This window comes from Cervus canadensis, chromosome 2 (assembly GCF_019320065.1).
Source record: "Cervus canadensis isolate Bull #8, Minnesota chromosome 2, ASM1932006v1, whole genome shotgun sequence".
In the NCBI taxonomy this organism is placed as follows: Eukaryota; Metazoa; Chordata; class Mammalia; order Artiodactyla; family Cervidae; genus Cervus; species Cervus canadensis.
In genome coordinates, this window is record NC_057387.1 from 63338481 (window position 1) to 63357070 (window position 18590).

Genomic DNA, 18590 nt, shown 5'->3' on the forward strand with positions numbered 1-18590 from the left:
GTCATCTCCTGCAGTGATTTTGGAGTCCAAGAAAATAAAATCTGTCACTGCTTCCACTTTTTCCCCTTCTGTTTGCCATGAAGTGATGGGATCAGATGCCATGATCTTAATTTTTTTTTTTTTAATACTGAGTTTCAAGCCAGCTTTTTCATTCTTCTCTTTCATCTGCTTCAAGAGGCTCTTTAGTACCTCTTCACAATCTGTCATTAGAGTAGTATCTTCTGCATATCTAAGGTTGTTAATAGTTCTCCTGGCAATCTTGATTCCAGCTTGTGATTCATTCAGCCTAGCATTTTGCTTGATGTACTCTGCATATAAGTTATAAAAGCAGGCAGCCTTGTCATACTCCTTTCCCAATTTTGAACCAGTCAGTTGTTCCATGTCTGGTTCTGTTGCTTCTTGACCTGCATACAGGTTTCTCAGGAGACTAGTAAGGTGATCTGGTATTCTCATCTCTTTAAGAAGGAAATGGCAGGAGGAAATGCCAAGTTATTCCAGTATTCTTGCCTTGAGAACCCCGAGAACAGTATGAAAAGGCAAAAAGACACCATACCAGAAGCTGAGCCTCTCAGATCAGAAGGTGTCCAGTACGCTACTGGGGAAGAGCAGAGGGCAATTACTAATAACTCCATAAAAAATGAAGTGGCTGGGCAAAAGCAGAAACAACATTCAGTTATGGATGTGTCTGATGATGAAATAAAGTCCATTGCTGCATAGGAACTGGAATGTTAGGTCCATGAATCAAGGTAAATTGGACATGGCAAGCAGGAGATGGCAAGATTGGACATAGATATCCTAGGAATCAGTGAACTAAAATGGATGGGAATGGGAGAATTTAACTCAGATTACCATAATATCTGCTACTGTGGGCAAGAATCCCTTAGAAGAAAAATAGCCTTCATAGTCAACAAGAGTTCAAAATGCAATACTTGGATGTAACCTCAAAAATAACAAAATGATCTCAGTTCGTTTCTAAGGCAAATTATTCAACATTATTGTTATCTAACTCTATAGCCCAATCATTGATGCTGAAGTACCTGAAGTTCACTGGTTCTGTGAAGACCTATAAGACCTTCTAGAACTCACACCCAAAAAAGATGTCCTTTTCATCATAGGGGATTGGAATGGAAAAGTAGGAAGTCAAAAGATACTCAGAATAACAGGCAAGTTTGGCCTTGAAGTACAAAATGAAGCAGGGAAAAGGCTAAGAGAGTTTTGTCACGCTGGTTGGGGAACAAAGATCTCACAAGCTGTGTGGCATGGCCAAAAAAAAAAAAACAAAAAAAAAAACAACAACAACCCTGTAAGATAGCAAACTCAAAAAAATGAATGTTAAAGATTTCGTAACTCCAGGGAAAAAACTAAAGGCTTTGACTAAGATTTTGTCTGAGGAATAGGGAGGGATCCTTACAGTCATTCAGGGAGAATAATGAGAGAGAACAAAATTGTTTTCTGCTTGATCCCTTCCAAATCCAGTGTGTTCTTCAAATTAGGAACCATGATTTAATTAGATTTCTGTCACTTATTGGGGCTTTCTAGTAGCTCAGATGGTAAAGAATCTGCCTGTAATGCTGAAGACTGTGGTTTGATCCTTGGGTCAGGAAGATCTCCTAGACAAGGGAATGGCTACCCACTCCAGCATCCTTGCCTGGAGAATTCTATGAACAGAGGAGCCTGGGGGTGGGGGAGGGGGTATAGTCCATGGGGTTGCAGAGTCGGACACCACTGAGCAACTATTTACCTTATCTTACCTGTCACTTATAACCAAAGACGTATTCTAGAGCGTCAGTTTTAGTTTAAACAGGGTTTCTCAACAGTGTCACTAGTAACATTTTGGACTCCCTTGTCAGGTCAATGCAAAGGAATGTTTCTGTTTTTCTCTACTCCCCTTCAAGGATGTTGCCAAATATCCACCAGGGGGCCGATGTCAACTGCCCCCAGTTGAAAGCCAACAAAGGTTTGTGTCCTTCAGTACTAATCTCTGAGAATATTGAGAACAAGAGAGAAGTACGTACAGTTCAGAGAAAATAGGCAAAGAATTAAATGCACACAAAAATCTTAAAATAATTCAAATTCATAATAAATTCTCTGAAGGAAACAAATGCGATACTAAAATGAGAAATAATGGAGTGAAGAGTGCTACTTTATTTATTTGTTTTAGGAGTGTTACTTTGTTTTTCTTTAATGTTTGTTTGTTTATTCAGCTGTGTCAGATCTTAGCGGAACATGGGATCTTTCGTTGCGGCCCACGGACTCTCCAGTTGTGGTGCATCAGTCTAAGTTGCTCTGCGGCAGGTGGGACCTTAGCTCCCTGACCAGGAATTGAACCTGAGTCCCCTGCATTGCAAGGCAGATTCTTAACTACTTGAACCACCTGGGGAGTTCTCAAGAGTGCTACTTTAAACGGAGAACATCTAGGTAGGAGTTAGGTAAATGAGGGATTGGAGTTCGGAGTGTCTGGTCAAATTATATCTGATACAAGTGTATCTGAGGGAACAGCATTTGTAAAGGCTTTTTCAGTCTCAAGTACAGGAGGATTGAAATGTTTGTTTTGTGCTTTGCTATTTTACTTGCCCTTAGTTGCAAAAATGAGAAGGTATTTGTTTTGATGTTCATTACCTGCCCTCTGCCCCACCCCTATCCCTATTTGGAGAGCCTTCACTATCTGGCCTGATGCATGACTTCAAGGTGTACAGTTCACATCACGTTGGACACAAGTGGTACTTCCAGAGTTCTGTGCCAGAATTAATGTGATTCAGCTGGGTGTCCACTCTATGGGAAGTATAATCTCTCCTGCCTGAGAGGGAGTTGATAGATTTCCCGGTGACAGCATCCTTCCTTATAGCCTATTGTTGAGGCATAGTTCGAAGAAAAGTAAGGAATTAAGGATTCTAGATATAAAGGGATAAAAGGATAAATGTAAACCAAGCTCCTCCATCCATGAGATTCTCCAGGCAAGAATACTGGAGTGGGTTGCCATTTCCTTCTCCAGGGGATCTTCCCGATCCAGGGATCAAACCCAGGTCTCCCACATTGCAGGCAGACACTTTAACCTCTGAGCCATCAGGGAAGCCTTAGCTATAAAGGGATAAAAGGATAAATGTAAACCAGGGGTTGGCAGGAAGGGTGGGAATCCATGAAAGTTAAAAGTGGGAGAGCTACTGCATTGTCAGTGTGAATTTGCTTGATTTTTAAGGACATCCATAGCAAGGACTTGACCTGGTGTCCAAATGAAAGGCACTTGCCTGTTGTCATCTAGGCAATGAGTCACACCTACCTTGAAAAGTCACATCATTTGTTTTCCCTTTGCCCTAGAATTCCTGCAGGACAGATAAGTCAAAGAGGAAAAGAGGATGTTGATTACTAAGCAGGTTGGTGGGAAGACTTTGGATCTGAGCTAAATTTGCTTGAACTCTGCAATAACATAATATAACTGATACATTTCAACGCAGGAATTTTTGGAGCAATGACTTTTGCCTTTTGTCTATTTAGTGTCTTAATGATTCATGGAAATATATATATGTATATACACATTTATATATGAGCTCTTTATTAGTTACATTGATACATATTTCAAATATCTTGTCCTACTTGCTGACTTAACTTTTTCATCTCTTTATAGTGTCTTTTGATGCAGAGATGACTTTTTTATAGGTGACAATTTTTTGCCAGCAGTGTTACTTAATAATGGAAACAGTTTCAAACCTCCTTTTTCAAAATGCTCTCTTCATTGCACAAGTTTCTTTCAAAAAGCAGTTCTCACTCATTTTTGAAACACAGCTTTTACTCTAGGACCATAGGGAAATGTATACATTAAAAAGTTGTTTTGTTATTAGCATTGCTAATAACAGCCACTTATCACCAGAAAGGTTCATAAAATTTTAAAACGTAAAAAACACTTGTCTTTTTTCAAATAAACGTATAAAACTCTCCTTTTGTCAGATAGTACTTTGCTACAAGGTATCAGGGAAACAATGGTTTCATGAAATAAAAATTAAATACATTGCTGACATCTTCCAGTATGTAAACTGCAATATTTTGAAATATGCTGACAGTCAGTTAACCCAGGATAGGTTGTGGTGCAAACTGAGGACTCGGTGTCAGTCCCTACATAGGAAGACGGCAAAAGTTCATTTCTTTCATTTTTATCATATGAATAGAATTAGAAGCTCCCATATTCTCTATTTGTTCCTGACGGAGATTGATCATCTTACATAACACTTGAGTACAAGCTCCCATTTTGGAGGCCAAAAAGTTAGAGATAAACAGACACGTTGAAATTGACAATTGGAGCAATTAATATTAACTGTTTTGTTTGCATATTAATCAATTGAATGGATTTTAACAGGTCCATAAATTATTAATAGAAGGCAGATCTCTCTCTCTCTCTGTTTTTTTTTTTTGGCAGATCTCTTTAAATGCTTTAGTCACTAAGCAGATACTAAGGTTTCAATAAATATTTGATCTGATCTTGATTTTGGCCTAAGGGAAAATGGGAGAGATGAATTTCTACTTTGTAGATGTGGAAAAAGAAACACAATGACTATCAGAGCCTAGGTCCCAAGATGATGGAAGAAGAAAGAGAGGAAGGAAAAAGTGTTGAACTAAGTAAACTGGTATTTCTTTGCCCCTTTAGTGGGCAGCCTAAACGCAAATTCTGTAATGCATCGAGACAGACCTGTTAATGGTCCTAGTGTGACTATACAAGAGGGCGAGAACTCGTGTAGAAACGAAGTGTCCCAAATCTAAAATTGCTCCCCGAGCCGTTAGCTCCTTAGGAAGTCTCAGCGGGGACAGCAGCCTGGCTCTCCGCACCTGGACCCGGCCGCCGCGGCCACGCCCCGGAGCCGGGGCGGGCTCTCCTCGCAGCCCCGCCCCTCCCCGCCCTCCCGCAACTCCCCAGACGCCTGCGGCGACGGCGGACACACCGGAAGGAGCGGCAGCTGCTGCGGGAAGTGGCGGGTGCGGGAGGCGGGGAGCCCGCGGGCTAAGCTGCAGAGCTGTTTTCCGGCGCGCAGGACGCGAAGCCTCCCGTCTCCTAGGTCAGGAGAAGAAAAGAGGAGTTGGTGAAGGTGCGGCCGCAGGCCACCGTTGGCCGCGCTGGCGGGGCCCGTAGGGAAGGCCGTGGAGGTGAGCGCGACGCTGCTGGGAGGGGCGCGGGGCCGAAGGGCGCCCGCCTGCAGCCAGGGGCGGATCTGTGTTCTCGCTGCCGCGCACCGGGGCTGTGGCTGCTGTAGCGGCCTCCTTTTCTTGATTCCGGATGGTGGTGAGCGCGCGGGTGGATAGAAGGCCTAGGCCCCCTCCAGGGCTCTGCGCTCATGATTGGTGGCCGCCGCGGTAGGGGTCGGCGGAGGACGCGAGTCAGTCGTAGGTTTGAGGAGGGGTTCCCAGGGTGCGCTTCCCTGGGAGGCAGGAGTGGTCAGGCGAGTCCCTGAGAGGGTCTCCGCTCCTTTCCTCGGTCCGCATTCCAGCTTGCCAGCCCCGCACGTTGGGCGCCGAAGACTGGAAGCCCCGCAGCGCGCTGGCTCCGGGGTTCTGGTTTCGCTTTGCGGCGCAGTTGGGGTGATCGGACCCATTTGTGCAGCCCCAGGGGCCCCGATATTCTTTGTTGTCAGCGGGAAAACCTAGGCGGCGTCGTCCCTGGAATTTTTCTTCGATGAATATTTAATCCCGACTGTTTTCAGAGGTTACGGTAGCCCCTGCGGTCTGTCCTTCCGCAGCTTTTGTTTGAGTCAGTTTCCATGGTGTGTGCTTTCCCAGATCTTTACTCTTAACATGTTTACCTACTATAAAATGCTCTTCTTTTGAATGATTGTTGGATGACTCTGGTGCTTTACACTCAAGTATTTTTAGGGTTTACGTTTTCATATCAATATAAGGCCAGGAAAATTGGGACAGTGGTGACAACACCGGCAGGCGCGTAGGCTCTAAACTGACGCTAAATTTTACCACAAGGATCTCCAGACTTCTTGCTTAATAGATGTACAGAATTGTAGAATTTTTTAGTTTGATCAAATTATTTTTCTTTTAAGGAAAATTTGTTTCAAAAAATAATGAGGCTGTCCTAGTTCGTTTCTGGTTGAAGCAGAAGGTCTGACCAAAGCAAATAATCAGCTATTTGGTCTGAACATAATATGAATATTGTTAGTGGATTCATGCTGTTAATATAAACATGGGGGAAAATGGGAATCTTATTGAAAGACAATGCTAATCTTAAGAAAAAGTAATAGGAATAAATTGTACTACACCAGGGGCTTTATGTTATTTTACTTTGGCAGGATTGAAAAAAATGGACAGTACAAGAAATATCCCAGAAATAAATTATTTGACCTCTTGCCTCTCATGCTCCTATTGCAGGAGAGATAGTCTGCTTAAGATTGCTTCTTATTTTTTATCTGGTTTAGAACCAACTTTCACTTTTTTGTCTTTTGTGATTCTTTTTTTTTTTTTTTTTTAGTTGGAGGCTAATTACTTCACAACATTTCAGTGGGTTTTGTCATACATTGATATGAATCAGCCATAGAGTTACACGTATTCCCCATCCCGATCCCCCCTCCCTTTTGTGATTCTTTGTAACCTATTTGTAACCAAAAACATAAATGCATTTAATGGCATTAGATTGTAGTAGATAAATTATTTTAATCATTTGAAATGCAACATTGAGATAATTTTAACATTTATGTATTGCTGTTATAATTTTCAGTGACTTTTCAAATGTACAGTCTTATTTGATCCTCATGCCTGTTCTCTGAGTTAGGAATGCCAAGAAGTAAAGCCTTTTCCCACAACAGAGACATTTTGAGATTGTGTAAGGATTAGAATTTCTCTAAAGCCTGAAATAATCTTGCTGAAATAACCTTTGGTATAAATTGGAATTCAGCTAGATTTTGGAGCACTGTGAACTATAACGTGACAGACTGTGGACTCTTAAAGGAAATGAAGAGCATAAATGATGAAAGATTTTTGGTGAGAAATGTGAAATGTAGTCATTTCTTAAAAATAAAGGAATAAATAGCAGCTTTTTTTGGTGTAGATTTTTTGTTTGACTTTTTTTTTTTTTAATTTGGCTATGCTGGGTCTTAGTTGTGGCATGTGGCATCTAGTTGCCTGACCAGAGATCAGACTCAGGCCCCCTGCATTAGAACTTGGAGTCTTAACCACTGGACCACAGTGAAGTCCCTCATGTAGTTTTTAAACATTTTTTTTTTAAAGTCTGCATGCAATTTCAGGAGCATTTTGATAAGTAGTTGAAAAGAGAATGAGATGAATACAGTTGGTTTGTCTATAAAAAGAATGAATTTTGTACAATATAGTGTGCGTGTGTGAGTGTGTGTATATCAGGAGAACTGATACTTAAGAGACAATGCATATGTCAAAATAACTGTTCTTTTCAAAAGTTATTTTAGAATGCCAAGTAGGTCAGATTCTGTGGGTCTATCAGGGAAAACCCTCTGGAAAATACAAAAAGTGAAACATGGTTTCAGCCCTTAGAGTCAGATTTGTAGTCAGGCTTGGGTAATTTTTTATACAACTGTGGTAAGATTGTATATGGTATTATAATCAGGTATCTATGGTATTATAATCATATAATCATGCTATGGTATTATAATCAGGAATTTAGGTGAGGAAGACATACTTGTGATTGAATCTTGATAGAGATGATATTTGACATCTGTGAACTTTGCAGGATTTTCAACAGGAGGACATTTCTAGTGAACAGATTATCGCGTTCCTGGGAACGTACAACTTATATTTGAGAAAGGATCAGTAGAGCAATTTGGCTGATCATAAGTTATGGTTTATATAAGCTAGTAGTAAGAGATGAAAAAATTTTGAAAGCCTTCATTGAAGATGTTTTGTTAGAAGAAGTATGTGATTCAGGCTTCCCAGGTGCTGCTGCTGCTGCTGCTGCTACGTTGCTTCAGTCCTGTCCGACTCTGCAACCCCATATAGATGGCAGCCCACCAGGCTCCCCTGTCCCTGGGATTCTCCAGGCAAGAACACTGGAGTGGGTTGCCATTTCCTTCTCCAATGCATGAAAGTGAAAAGTGAAAGTGAAGTTGTTCAGTCTTGTCCAACTCTTAGCGACCCCATGGACTGCAGCCCACCAGACTCCTCCGTCCATGGGGTTTTCCAGGCAAGAGTACTGGAATGGGGTGCCATTGCCTTCTCCGCCCTGGTGGTGCTAGTGGTAAAAAAAAAAAAAACCCTGCCAATGCAGGAGACATAAGAGATGAAGGTTCGATCCCTGGATGAGGGCACGGCAACCAAGTCCAGTATTTCTGCCCGGAAAATCCCATGGACAGAGGAACCTGGTGGGCTACAGTCCATAGGGTCACAAAGAGTCAGACTCGACTGAAGTGACTTAACACACACACACAGTATGTGATCCACAGAATAAGCTGTGATTTGGGAGAGGATTGAGACCAAGAGAACACTTGGGCAGCTTTAGGCTGAGCAAGATCTTGATAGTGTCACTTTTGTGACCCTTCTAGTTCCTCTGAAGTGCTATCTTGAAAGCAGACCTGGATATAACGTGAATGTAGGTGAGATGCCAGGAAGCATAAGGGTAAAGAGTCAGGAAAGGGGAAAAAGCCAGTGATGGGCAACTGGGGGTTTAATCCTGTGGAAATTTTTGTAGAACTGCCTCAGAATTGTCCTTGCAAATGAAAGGTAGCTGGGGAGTTTTTCTGCCTATTCCCAGGCCTCACTGATTGAGTTTGTCCCTCTGTTGCCTTGGCTAGGGCCGGGCAAGCTCCTGTTTGGCTGGAGAACTTACAAGCAGAGAAGTGTTGAAGTTGGGAAGCCAGCAGAATACTCTGTGCCAGCTCAAGGTGAGCTGATGGGATGGGGGCCAGATGTCAACAGTGTCTGTCAATAGGCATTGTCATTAAATAATCCAGATGTGAAATGAAAGCCTCAATTTAGGTGGAGACCTAGAAGAAATGTGAGTTGAGAAGTGATCAGAGAAGTAAGTGGTAGAATTTGGTAACTGATAGAATATAGAACATGAAGAGGTACTCTAAAAAGGCACTGAGGTTTAAGAGTTAGATAACTTGTGATTGAGGAGGATTGACAGAGATCAAATTGCCAATATCTGCTGGATCATCGAAAAAGCAAGAGAGTTCAGAAAAACATCTATTTCTGCTTTATTGACTATGCCAAAGCCTTCGACTGTGTGGATCACAATAAACTGTGGAAAATTCTGAAGGAGATGGGAATACCAGACCACCTGACCTGCCTGTTGAGAAATCTGTATGCAGTTAGAACTGGCCATGGAACAAAAGACTGGTTCCAAATAGGAAAAGGAGCATATCAAGACTGTATGTTGTCACCCTGCTTATTTAACTTATATGCAGAGTACATCATGAGAAACGCTGGGCTGGAAGAAGCACAAGCTGGAATCAAGATTGCCGGCAGAAATATCAATAACCTCAGATATGCAGATGACACCACCCTTATGGCAGAAAGTGAAGAGGAACTAAAAAGCCTCTTGATGAAGGTGGAAGAGGAGAGTGAAAAAGTTGTCTTAAAGCTCAACATTCAGAAAACTAAGATCATGGCATCTGGTCCCATCACTTCATGGGAAATAGATGGCAAGACAGTGGAAACAGTGTCAGGCTTTATTTTTTGGGGCTTCAAAATCACTGCAGATGGTGACTGCAGCCATGAAATTAAAAGACGCTTACTCCTTGGAAGGCAAGTTATGACCAACCTAGATAGCGTATTAAAAAGCAGAGACATTACTTTGCCAACAAAGGTCTGTCTGGTCAAGGCTATGGTTTTTCTAGTGGTCATGTATGGATGTGAGAGTTGGACTGTGAGGAAAGCTGAGTGCCGAAAAATTGATGCTTTTGAACTGTGGTGTTGGAGAAGACTCTTGAGAGTCCCTTGGACTGCAAGGAGAGCCAAACAGTCCATCCTAAAGATCAGTCCTGGGTGTTCATTGGAAGGACTGATGCTGAAGCTGAAACTCCACTACTTTGGCCACCTGATGCAAAGAGCTGACTCATTGGAAAAGACCCTGATGCTGGGAGGGATTGGGGGCAGGAGGAGAAGGGGACGACAGAGGATGAGATGGCTGGATGGCATCACCGACTCAATGGAAATGAGTTTGAGTAAACTCCGGGAGTTGGTGATAGACAGGGAGGCCTGGCGTGCGATTCATGGGGTCGCAAAGAGTCGGACAAGACTGAGCGACTGAACTGAACTGAACTGACAGGCCACTGACATTCAAATTAGTTTTTTCGGGAGCATAAAGAATTACAGGGTGTTGGAGAGTGTTGATAAAGTCGAGTGTAGATGACTAATCATTCAAAAGGGCAGGTAGGGTGGAGATTTGAACAGTGCTGCCACCCGAACTAGATATGTAGTGCCTGACCTATACTTGATTAGGCCTTTGTTAAATTAACTCTAAGTTCCTGGGGCTAGCACACTCCTGAAATATGTCAATATGGTGAAAATATGGGACTAAATGTGACATAAAGTAATACAATTGCCTGCAGTTTTTACCTGTAAAATCCTGAAGGAAGAATTGCTAATATTTTAAGCAGAGGCATTATTTAGATGAATAAATTTTGATTTTTTAAAAAATAATCAACAGTATTTTGATAAAGACAAAAAATCAACGAGATTTCTTAGAATGAGAATATGGCGGTTGCCTTTGTTTTTCTATGATTCTATATGTTCTAAAGTAGTTTTAATGTTATATCGTGTTAATAGTCCATAATGTTGATAGTCTGTTAATTTAATTACCTTTCCATCTTGCTTAAGTCAGAAGTGACTTAAGGTGGAATTTACCGTCAGCTGGTTTTTGCTTCTGTTAGAGCTCTTTTACTCATTCATTTTTGTTCTCCATTTCTCTTCCTCTCTCTTCCTCCTCCTCCTAGTGTTTGTCACAATTATTTCAACTAGATTAGGTTACGGTTGACTATACTTTGCGATTATTTGACAGTTTTTTTTTCTTTATGGCAAATGCTGATTGATGTTTATACATCTCAACTAAGAAATTTTATTTAAAGCTAGATTGCTAGATTAGAGCTATGCAGTTTGGGTGATTTACTGCGGCAGTGTTAAGTAAGATAAGGTTCTAGAACAGATAGATTGCAAGTGGAGAAATCAGGAGATTATATAGTTCTCTTAGTTCAGTCACTCAGTCATGTCTGACTCTGCGACCCCAATGAACTGTAGCACACCAGACCTCCCTGTCCATCACCAACTCCTGAAGTTTACCCAAACTCATGTCTGTTGAGTTGGTGATACCATCCAACCGTCTCATCATCTGTTGTCCCCTTCTCCTCCTCCCCTCAATCTTTCCCAGTATCGGTCTTTTCAAATGAGTCAGCTCTTCACATCAGGTGGCTAAAGTATTGGAGTTTCAGCTTCAACATCAGTCCTACCAATGAACACCCAGGACTGATCTCCTTTAGGATGGACTGTTTGGCTCTCCTTGCAGTCCAAGGGACTTTCAAGAGTCTTCTCCAACACCATAGTTAAAAAGCAACTGTCATGTTAATTTAGAGAGGATAGTCTTATTCCTCCGCACGTTTTTGTGTCTGAAACTGATGCCTAGAACTACATTTTCCTGGTTCATTGAATTCCCCAGCTCCACTCTAAGATATCTGTTTTCACAACTTCTCCACTTTCTTCAAACCTCTTTTCCCAGTTCTTACTTCCAACTGATACCTTGCTTTCCTACCTAATGGAGAAAATAAAAGAAATTAGAGCAGAACTTCCACACATGCACACCACCACCACCACCACATACCAAAAGGTCTCCACATCCTCCACCTCCCCTCCTGTTGCTGAGGATGTATTGTTTACCTTCACTCTAAGGGCCACCCTCCACCTGTGCTTTAGCTCCTGACCCCACTCATCCTTGACCCCAAGGACTGTAGCCTACCAGGCTCCTCTGTGGAATTTTCCAGGCAAGAACCCACAGGAGTGGGTTGCCATGTCTTTCTCTAGGGGATATTCCTGACCCAGGGATCGAACTGGTGTCTCTTGCATCTCCTGCTTTGGCAGGCAGATTCTTTACCACTCGCACCCGGAACAGGAAAATTAGATTAATACTAAATTTCTTTTTCTGCTTTATGGTTTGAAGGAAAATTAAGAGTGATTGAGGAAAGACTTATAACACTGTGAGATCTGTGCGAAGATTTTAAAGAGTATGTTTGCTAGAATATTTGTTTAAAGGACAGGAAACAATTCTTAAAACTAAGTCCTCAACAGCAGATTTTATAAATTAAAAGTATCCACAAACACGTATTATGGACTGATTTAGAATAAACCCAAACCTTTCTGCTTATTATTGTACTCTTTTCACCTATACTTCCATTGTCAATATTTTTGGTTTGCTTTTGTTGGGTAGCAGTTTTCTTCTGTTGTAAATATGGAAAAATTAGCTATTAGCTTAATTGCTGTTGAAATAATTTTTAAACCTAATATTTAAAATAGTACAGTTGAACTAATCAGATTAGTTGTAGTAATGAAACAGTTATGTAGGCTGAAACTGACAGACAAATCAATTTTTCTGTAGTCAGAGAATATTAGAACTGATTTTGGGCCAAAATGCTGTCCTTTGAAACACCTAACGGTTGGGTTTTCAGCCTCTTTGTGTAACAATGATGGGGAACATCCTACTTGCCAGGACTTTTTTGGTTGGGGAGTGTTGGCATATGGTGTGGCTTGCTGGATCTTTGATCCCCAGCCAGGGATTGAACCAAGACCTAGGCACTGAAAGTGCTGCGTCCTTATCACTGGACCTCCAGGAACTCCCCTCTAGTCCTCCAGCCTTTGCCTTCTGCTGTCTAACTATTCATACTTGCGGTTTTTCCTGATAAATAGCTAGCATTTATTGAGTGCTTACTGTCACTCTGTTCCAAGTAATTTATATCACTATATGTTAACATATATGTTATACCCACAACTCCACACGGTAGACTTTTGTAATTATGTCAGTTTTATGGATGAGGGAACTGAGGAACAGAGAAGTGACTTAACACTTCTCACAAACCTAGGACATAGTGGAGCTTGGATATGAGCCAGGCCCTTAATTAGGCTTGCTTTGGCAGCTTTACTTTTAGCCATAGTGTTGTCTTATCATGATACAATTTTCATATTATTTAAGACTGTGGAAGGCATTTGTATTCTGTAGCTTTTAGTATTCGTCATAAATAATCCATTGGAGATATAATCTTAGTTTATGAGTACAATAAAACTGACTACTCTTTTTGTTCTGAAACCTATTGTTCTATTGATAAATTGAGCAAGAACTATACTGTTGTTTCATTCATCTTCTGTCGCATCTAGAATCTAAATACTTGAAACCCTTTTCTGGCCTTACTTTAGACAGTAGACTCTTTGAATCCCAATATAGAATATTTTATCCATCCTTGTTAATTTTAGCTCACTTTTCTGAAATAAACTTTTTTTTTGTAAAATTATTTTTATAATTAGATTTCACTAGCCTGCCTTCCGTGTCTTTATCCATATTTTTGTTAAAAATATTGATGAGTTCTGCCATCTGCTGTTACAGACTTTCTTCTGGATTCATATTAATCTTCTGTGTAGCTAATGAATTAGCAACTAGTTCTCCTGACATAAATTTTTTTCTCACAGTTTCTTGACTCTGATTCTTTATAAATAGCTTTACATTTTAGAATAGACTTGATATTCAGTAGCTAAGTTGTGTCCAGTTCTTTGTAACCCCATGGACTGCAGCACACCAGGCTTCCCTGTCCTTCACTATCTCCGGTAGTTTGCTCAAACTTGTATCCATTGAGTCGGTGATGCCATCCAACCGTCTCATCCTCTGTCGCCCTTCTCCTCCTGCCTTCAATCTTTCCCAGCCTTGGGGTCTTTTCCAGAGTTGGCTCTTTGCATCAGGGGGCCAAAGTATTAGAGCTTCAGCTTCAGTATCAGTTTTCCCAGTGAATATTCAAGGTTGATTCCTTTAGGATTGACTGGATTGATCTCCTTGCTGTCTAAGGAACTCTCAAGAGTATTCTCCAACATTACAGTTTGAAAGCATCAATTCGTTGGTGCTCAGCCTTCTTTGTGGTCCAACCCTTACACTTACATGGCTACTAGAAAAACAATAGCTTTGACTATATGGATCTTAGTGAACAAAAGGATGTCTCTGCTCTTTAATATGCTGTCTAGGTTTGTCATGGCTTCCCTGGTGGCTCAGATGGTATAGAATTCACCTGCAATGTGGGAGACCTGGGTTTAATCCCTGGGTTGGAGAGATTCCCTGGAGGAGAGCATGGCAGCCCACTCTAGTATTCTTGCCTGGAGAATCCCCATGCACAGAGGATCCTGGTGGGCTATAGTCCATGAGGTCACAAAGAGTTGGACATGACTTGAGTAACTAAGTGCACACACACTACGTTATTCATACCTTTTCTTCCAAGGAGTAAGTGTCTTTTAATTTTGTGTCTGCAGTCTGTCCACAGTGATTTTGGAGCCCCCAAAATAAAATTTGCCACTTTTTCCCCATCTCTTTGCTTTGAAGTGATGGGACCAGACGCCATGCTCTTGGAATAGGCTAGATAATGGATTACAGGCAGTTCTTCAATATTAAAAGATTCTCCTTAGGCTATCAACTATTAATATGTCTGATGTATAACAAATATTAATAACACTGGCCCCTATGCCTTTCCATATTAAAATTTGAATGTCTACTGTTCTGTTAGTAGGATGACCAGGTTAGAATTTGGGGCCTGAAACCTGGGAGATCGTACTGCTAAAATATCCCCCACTGCCTTAAAAATCAGAGAAGGCAATGGCACCCCACTCCAGTACTCTTGCCTGGAAAATCCCATGGATGGAGGAGCCTGGTGGGCTGAAGTCCATGGGGTCGCTAAGAGTCAGACACTATTGAGCAACTTCACTTTCACTTTTCACTTTCACGCATTGGAGAAGGAAATGGCGACCCACTCCAGTGTTCTTGCCTGGAGAATCCCAGGGACGGCGGAGCCTGGTGGGCTGCCATCTGTGGGGTCGTACAGAGTCAGACACGACTGAAGCGACTTAGCAGCAGCAGCAGCAGCCTTAATAGTAGTATCTTCAGAAACAGTTTTAAATCTGGATGAGCAGTTGAGTCCCTGCCAAAGCTGTACATCATGCAGAATGAATGCTGTCATTTCAGTCTAGAAGATTTTTCAGTTGTTGTTGTTCCCATCTTTATGACTGAGGAGATTTCAGATTGTCTAGATATGGTAGAAAGAGGGAAAAGTTGCCTGATAAAGATTGCACATTGAGGTCAAATTATGGAAAGCTTTAATTTCCACGTAAAGCTTGATTTTTTTTTTTTTTTTTTTTTTTTGCTCTGTAGTGATTCCCAACCTTTGATCCACAGCTTCTAAAGGAGTCTTAGAGTTTTGTGGGTTCTACATTTGTAGACTGAACAAATAGCTTTTTCATGTAGTTTTTGTTTTTACTGCTTTCATGTTGCTTGTCTTTTTTAATGTCTAGTTCCTATCTTCCTTGAACAAACTTTCAGACCAGAATGAAAGCATGCATGCCTTCTTTCTTTTGGTGTACACTTTTAGAGGAAATTGAAGTAGCTGATGACTCCCGTTGCCTTACCCTCCTTTATCTGAATGCCCTACTCTCAATGTTCTTTATCAACAGAAGGAAAAAAGAATGATTTTGTTACCATAGTGAATTAAGTAAAGCTGAATAACTAGAATATGAAGGGCCTTCTATTTTGATAGTGTTGTCTTTAATTATAGAGAATACTAAATAGCCTTGATACAAATGGTTAGCTTTTTTTTTTTTTTACATGTATTAATTCTCATTCAGTTCAATTCAGTTCAGTTGTTCAGTCGTGTCCAACTCTTTTGACCCATGAATCACAGCACACCAGGCCTCCCTGTCCATCACCAACTCCTGGAGTCTGCCGAAACCCATGTCCATCAAGTCGGTGATGCCATCCAGCCATCTCATCCTCTGTTTTCCCCTTCTCCTCCTGCCCCCAATCTTTCCCAACATCAGGGTCTTTTCCAGTGAGTCAACTCTTCGCATGAGGTAGCCAAAGTATTGGAGTTTCAGCTTCAACATCAGTCCTTCCAATGAACACCCAGGACTGATCTCCTTTAGGATGGACTGGTTGGATCTCCTTGCAGTCCATAGGACTCTCAAAAGTCTTCTCCAGCACCACAGTTCAAAAGCATCCATTCTTCGGCGCTCAGCTTTCTTTATAGTCCAACTCTCACATCCATACATGACTACTGGAAAAACCATAGCCTTGACTAGATGGACCTTTGTTGGCAAAGTAATGTCTCTGCTTTTTAATATGCTGTCTAGGTTGGTCATAACTTTCCTTCCAAGGAGCAAGCGTCTTTTAATTTCATGGCTTCAGTCACCATCTGCAGTGATTTTGAAGCCCCCCAAAATAAAGTCTGACACTGTTTCCCCATCTATTTCCCATGAGGTGATGGGACCAGATGCCATGATCTTAGTTTTCTAAATGTTGAGCTTTAAGCCAACTTTTTCACTCTCCTTCACTTTCATCAAGAGGCTTTTTAGTTTCTCTTCACTTTCTGCCATAGGGTGGTGTCATCTGCATATCTGAGGTTGTTGATATTTTTCCCGGCAATCTTGATTCCGGCTTGTGCTTCTACCAGCCCAGTGTTTCTCATGATGTACTCTGCATATAAGTTAAATAAGCAGGGTGACAATATACAGTCTTGATATGCTCCTTTTCCTATTTGGAACCAGTCTTTTGTTCCATGTCCAGTTCTAACTGTTGCTTCTTGACCTGCATACAGGTTTCTCAGGAGGCGGGTCAGGTGGTCTGGTATTCCCATGTCTTTCAGAATTTTCCACAGTTTATTGTGATCCACACAGTCAAAGGCTTTGGCATAGTCAATAAAGCAGAAATAGATTGTTTAAATACCAGAACATTAATTGCAGAACAGAGAGAACTAATCTTTCCCTAGTCCCCTTTTCTTCTTTGAGGCAACGTTCAGAGTACATAACCTTCAAGGCTATATTTTTGTGCTTTTACAGTGGATGTGTACATACAGATAGATACAGTGTACTATTGTTATGCATGTTTTCTTTTGGGTTTTTTTTTTTGGTTAAACTTTGCTTTTTCTTCTTTTTTTTAATTGAAGTACAGTTAATTTACAATGTTGTATTAGTTTCTGATGTACAGCAAAGTGATTCTGTTATACATATACCTTCTTTTCTTTTTTTTTTTCCCCTTCTTTTCTATCTTGTTTTCCTTGATAGTTTATTACAAGATGATACAGTTCTCTGTACTATACAGTAAGTAGGACCTTGCTTATCTATTTTACATATAGTACTTTGTATCTGCTAATCCCAAATTCCTAAGTTATCTCCCTCTCATGTTTTAAACTTTTACTTCAGTAGTATCATAGAGAATGAACATTATGCTTCTTCCTTTTTTTCCATTTAATGTTATGTCCTTTAGATCTATGAAAAGTGAAAGTGAAATCTCTCAGTCATGTCCGACTCTTTACAACCCTGTGGACTGTAGCCTATGAGGTTACTCCATCCATGGAATTTTCCAGGCAAGAGTACTGGAGTGGGTTGCCATTTCCTTCTCCAGGGGTCGAACCTGGATCTTCTGGATTGCAAGAAGATACCTTTACTGTCTGAGCCAGCAGGGAAGCTCCTTCAGATCTATGCATGTTGATAAATTATCCATCCAGTGCATGATGGGTAATAACAAGTTAAACTGTTGTGTAACAGTCAATCGTGTGTATTCATTCTTGTGTTGATGGACTTAAAACACTTTACCATCAAAAGTGAGATTTATAGAAAAAGGTGAGATTACATACTATCTAGAAAACAATGAGGAGAATATTTCTATCTTATTGGCAAACATTGATATTTAGAGGAAAATCTATAGTTTAAATACTTTTATTATTAACTAAATAAAGCTAAGGGAATTCAGTACCCATATTTAGGGATTAAGAAAATAAAACAGAAACCAATTAGGACATGGGGATTAAAGATAAAACTGTAATTAATAGAATTGGAAATAGCAAAACAAACACAGTGGGAAGGATAAATCCCAGAGCTGGTTCTTTACAAGGACTGATGAATTATTAATAGATAAACCTCATATAAGGGGAAAAAAAATTGGAGTAAAAATATGCAATATTAAGAATGAGAAAGGAAACATCATAGATACCCAGATATAGGAGGGATTAATGGAATCATATTCATACCTTCAGAATATTACATGTTATGCCATGATGCCAAAGTTGAAAATTGAGATAAATGGATAATTTTATAGCAAAATATAAATTAGTAGGATTGATCCAAGAAGTGGAAAACTTGAATTGACCAATTCTCCATCAGGGATTGCAAAGGCCGTTGAAAGTTGTTCCTTGAACGAGGCAGCATAGCAGATGGTTTCACAGCTGACTTTCATTTAATTTATAAACAACATCGTAAGTTTTAAAAAAACTCTATTCTATGTTATTGAGGATGCAAAACTACTCAGTGCATTCTGTGAAGCACACATACTTTTATCCTAAATAAAAATACTGCTTCCCTGACGGTCCAGTGGTTACGATTCTGCCCTTCCACTACACGGTGCGTGGGTTCAA

The 18590-nt window shown here is 40.7% G+C and overlaps 1 protein-coding gene across 5 annotated transcripts in view; it reads left to right on the forward strand.

Annotated features, from left to right (window-relative positions):
* Positions 1 to 4901: 4901 nt before the first annotated feature.
* USP33 (ubiquitin specific peptidase 33) overlaps positions 4902 to 18590 on the forward strand; it is a 60380-nt gene continuing 46691 nt past the window's right edge. Inside the window, exons 1-2 of one of the 5 annotated variants that reach the window (XM_043460920.1) lie at positions 4904 to 5130; positions 8745 to 8834. The gene's annotated coding sequence lies outside the window, so the exon portion shown is untranslated. Of the gene's footprint in view, positions 5131 to 8744; positions 8835 to 18590 lie in introns of those variants that run through there. The other 4 variants (XM_043460922.1, XM_043460921.1, XM_043460919.1 and 1 more) reach the window with 4 other exon arrangements.